The sequence below is a fragment of the Balaenoptera ricei genome, chromosome X (genome assembly GCF_028023285.1).
Source record: "Balaenoptera ricei isolate mBalRic1 chromosome X, mBalRic1.hap2, whole genome shotgun sequence".
NCBI lineage: Eukaryota > Metazoa > Chordata > Mammalia > Artiodactyla > Balaenopteridae > Balaenoptera > Balaenoptera ricei.
Genome location: NC_082660.1, coordinates 112,595,909 through 112,600,877, shown reverse-complemented (window position 1 = coordinate 112,600,877; position 4,969 = coordinate 112,595,909). Strand labels below are relative to the sequence as shown.

General features: G+C 34.5%; 1 non-coding gene across 1 annotated transcript; it reads left to right on the top strand.

Annotated features, from left to right (window-relative positions):
* The first annotated feature begins 1,040 nt into the window (after positions 1-1,040).
* Positions 1,041-1,113, top strand: TRNAL-UAA (transfer RNA leucine (anticodon UAA)). The gene has a single exon. It is a non-coding gene; the product is annotated as a tRNA-Leu (tRNA).
* Positions 1,114-4,969: the final 3,856 nt, after the last annotated feature.

Sequence of the window (4,969 nt, the reverse complement as noted above, 5' to 3'; positions counted from 1 at the left end):
GTTAACAGTCTCTTTCATAGGGAAGTATCTATGATTTTAAAACTAGCTGAATAATAATAAGTATAAATATATAAATTTAACAATAAAATACTATTGTGGAAACAATTTTTGGCCTTTATATACATAATGTACAAATATTCCAATGAGAGGTAAATGGCATAGTACTATAGAGTAACAGTTAATCCCAAATAAATTATATTTCACTTTAGGATGTTGTTCGAATATCATATTTAGACATTCCATCCAGAGTTTTCCTCCCTAGTGTTAGTAATTCAAGAGAACAAGGAGAGATATGGAGGCAAAATACAAGGAAAGTAAGGCTATGTATGGATTATCCACACAGAAATAACTTAAAGTCAATTGTCTGCCTTAATTTCAGTCACCACGTATTGATTAACCTATTTATTTACTTATTTATTTCCTAAGAGGTGAAAACACTTGGAAAATCTATTTCTTATTCTCTGTAGAACTGTGATTTTTAATATAGAAGATACAGCTATGTTAAAAAATGTGAGTAATTCTAACTTGTCTTTTTCTATGCTGTTGACATGAGGTATTTCTTCTCTTATTATTTCTTGTTATAGTTACTCTATGATTTTGCCCAGCTAGCAATCTTAGTAATTCTTTTATCCAGTGATGGAAATCTTTTAGAGAGAATGAGGAAGACTGGATTTTTTTGTTCAAAAGAAAAACTACTGTGAGGATTTCTTTGATATATTTTGTAAGAACAATAGCTAAAATGTCACTCAACTGCTACTATATACAATCAAGAAACTTTCAGAGGTTGTAAATAAAATGCAGTTTTAAAGATTGATTTTGACATATATACATAATGAGGGTCTGAATCGGGAGCAAGGTCACTGTTGAAGTAGACTAAAGGGATCTTTATTCTCCAAACCATTTTCTACCAAAGACAGTTAGTCCTTGAAAATCTTTGGCTATATTATTTAGCAGCATATTACCTCAGTACACATGTAATAATAAAAATAAAAGCAATAATTGGGATCTATTGTAATTAATATAAAAATCTTATTGGGAATTCCCTGGCGGTCCAGTGGTTAGGACTCTGCACTTAAACTGCAGGGGACCCCGGTTCAATCCCTGGTCGGGGAACTAAGATCCTGAAAGTTATGTGGTGTGGCCAAAAAAAAAAAATCTTATCAAATGTAAATACGGGATGAAAACCAGCATAAAGTAATGTCAGCAAAAATGACAGAGTAGGGACCTTCTAAAATTCTCTCCCCCCTAAAGGCAATAGAAAAATTGGCAAAAATTATCAGAAACAAATTTTTTAGAAATCTGGAAATTGATCAAAGGCTTGCAGCAATTCAGGGAGAAGTTATTCAAGAAAAACAGGGGAATCTCAGTAACAGCAACAAGTTTTGTGGCATTTTAATTTGCCCTATTCCAATCTCTACCTCCAGATTCTCCATAGCTTTGAGAACCAACCAGCCCACATTCACCATGAAATCACCATGAAAACTCAGGCCTTGTGATTGCCAGAAGGAGCAGAATGGAGCTGGAGCTCCTTCAGAGCCTCATTCCCAAAGAATTCACATTATTTGACCTGTCTGGTATTTCTCTGGAAGACCATACTTGTGAGGCTGTCTTATTTGATCTGACTTGGAGGTCACCAGGAGTAAAAAGACTTTTCCCAATGGGTGTTTGTCAAAAATAGTTACAGTCAATTGATTAAATTCATGGCTGTCTGAAGCAGTAGGTAACAGTTGGGACACACAACAGGCTAATCACACTGAGACTCTGTACAAGCAGGAAGTGAGGGCTAAAGTGCAGTTGTCAGTTTCATGGCAGAGTATTAAAAGTGTCCACCAACATGCACACAGAGTCCCTAGGCAAAAAAATGGAAGACTTATAATATTATGAAATCGCTGTATAAATAAATAGCTGACCACTAAGCTAAGGTAGAAGATATTTCCCTGGCTACATATGACAAAGAATACCTCAATTTAAGGTGCAGATCTACCAAATCCATGATTCCCCTTGCATTATTTATTTCTGTTAATAAAATGATCAGTCAAATGCTTGTGGAGAAATCTAGGACTCATCTTTATCTTCTCTTAGTTACTTATTCCCCCTGAAATCCAATATATCTATAAGTTCTATCTTCTAAATATACAAGATATACTCCCTTGCTACAGACATTTTTCATTCTCCTATCATTTCTGACCTGGTCCATTAACAATAAATGCCCTCCTTAATTCTTATCCTATCTTCAGCCTTTCTTCTTTTATTCAATTCCTCACTTTCCTACTAGTGGTTAAACATAAATAATTGACTAATACAGGTATATTATATTATATTTTAGTTTCCTAGGGCTGCTGTAACAAATTATCACAAACTGAGTGGTTTTAAACAACAGAAATCTATTTTCTTACATTTCTAGAGGCCAGAAGACCAAAATCAATGTGTTGGCAGGGCCATGCTTCCTCTGAAGGTTTTAGGGAAGAATAATCCCTTAATTTGTCCAGGCTGTGGTGCCTCCTTGGTTAGTGAAAGCATAACTCCAATTTCTGCCTCCATCTTCATGTGGCCTTCACCCCTGTGTGTCTGTGTATCAAATTTCCCTCTCCTTTCTCTTATAAAGGAACCTGTCCTTGAAGTTAGGGCCCACCCTATATCTAGTATGATCTCATCTTGAGATCCTTAAATACATCTGCAAATACCCTATTTCCAAATAAGGTCACATTCACTGGAGCTGGAGGGTTAGGACTTAGACATAACTTTTTGGAGGTCACTCTTCAACCCACCATAATATTTATATAAATATATATTTATTTATAACAAATTTTATATATAGTTATTCATTTGTTTAACAAATCTTTGCTTCAATAAATCCTTGATGCCTATGTTATAAAGTTCATTCATCCATTTATTTATTCATCAGGCACTGTGCTAGGAACTAGAGATATGAAGGTGAGTCTGACAGATACACTCCCTGCCATGATGGATGTCAGAGTCTAAAGACAGTGAAACTAATAAGTAATTAAAACGTGGTGTGTTATGAGAAGATGTTCATGATACTATGGAAATATATAGTAGAAACATTTTCACTAGTTAAAATGTTATGTTGAAGGTCAGAGACTGATTCTTCACTATCGGACTACAATTCACTTTTCTTTCATTATTTCTCACTCACCAAAATGAACTCCATACTCTAATCACACTAACCTCTTTGCAGTTCTGTGAACACACCATTTCCTTCATACTTCCTGAATTTATACATTCTCTTCTTTATTCTGAAACACCCTTCCCCTCCTGCACTTGTACATCAAGCAATCTCAATCACCAAAATTAAACTCAAATGTTACTATTTCTGTGAAGCTTAGTCTCTCCATCATCTGCCTGCAGTTATTCTTTTCTTCCTAAAGAGCTTTCTACAATTATATTTTGGAAGTTACCTCAATATGCTATAACTATTCGTTTATACACCCATTTCTACAAATACACTATGAGTTTCTTAAAGACTAACAGAGTATGATTCACATATACTGATTCAAGATCCAAAAAAGTGACATAGAAGTTCAATAAATACATGATAAATCAATGATGAATATACAGAGCTGAAACAAAATATGCACACTTATCCTACATTTTATCCTATTCTATTTTACGTCCTTTTGTTACATCCTCAATCATAAAGTAGATACAAAGAGAAATAACTTTTTGCCTATCAAATTAACAATAATGAAAAAGTGTAATATACTATTTTACAAGAAAAATGGAGCTGGAGGAATCAGGCTCCTTGACTTCAGACTATACTACAAAGCTACAGTAATAAAAACAGTATGCTACTGGCACAAAAACAGACATACAGATCAGTGAAACAGGGTAGAAAGCCCAGAAATAAATCCACACATCTGTGGTCAATTAGTCTATGATAAAGGAAGCAAGAATATTCAATAGAGAAAAGACAGTCTCTTCAATAAGTGGTGCTGGGAAAACTGGACAGCTACTTGTAGAAGAGTAAATTCGAACACTCCCTAACACCATACACAAAAATAAACTCAAAATGGATCAAAGACCTAAATGTAAGGCCAGATACTATAAAACTCCTAGAGGAAAACATAGGCAGAACACTCTTTGACATAAATCACAGCAATGTTTTTTTGGATCTGTCTCCTAGAGTAATGGAACAAAATCAAAAATAAACAAATGGGATCTAATTAAACTTAAAAGCTTTTACACAGCAAAGGAAGCCATAAACAAAACGAAAAGACAACCTATGGACTGAGAGAAAATATTTGCAAACGATGCTACCGAAAGGGATTAATTTCCCTTGTTTTATTTTATTTTATATAAAATATAAAAACTGCTCAAACAGTTTAATATAAAAAGAAATACAAACAACCCAACCAAAAAATGGGCAGAAGATCTAAACAGACATTTCTCCAAAGAAGACATACAGATGGCCAACAGGCACATGAAAAGATGCTCAGTATCGCTAATTATTAGAGAAATGCAAATCAAAACTACAATGAAGTACCACCTCACACCAGTCAGAATGACCATCATTAAAAAGTCTACAAATAATAAATGCTGGAGAGGGTGTGGAGAAAAAGGAACCCTCCTATACTGTTGGTGGGAATGTAAATTGTTGCAGCCACTATGGAGAACAGTTTGGAGGTTCCTTAAAAAACTAAAAATAGAGTTACCATATGATCCTGCAATCCCACTCCTGGGCATATATCTGGAGAAAACCATAATTTGAAAAGATACATGCACCCTAATGTTCATAGCAACACTATTTACAATAGCCAAGACATGGAAGCAACCTAAGTGTCCATCAACAGATGGAGAAAGATGATATGCTATATATACACAATGGAATATTACTCAGGCACAAAAAAGAATGAAATAATGCCGTTTGCAGCAACATGGATGGACCTAGAGATTATCATATTAAGTGAAGTTGGTCAGACAGAGAAAGGCAAATATATAATATCACTTA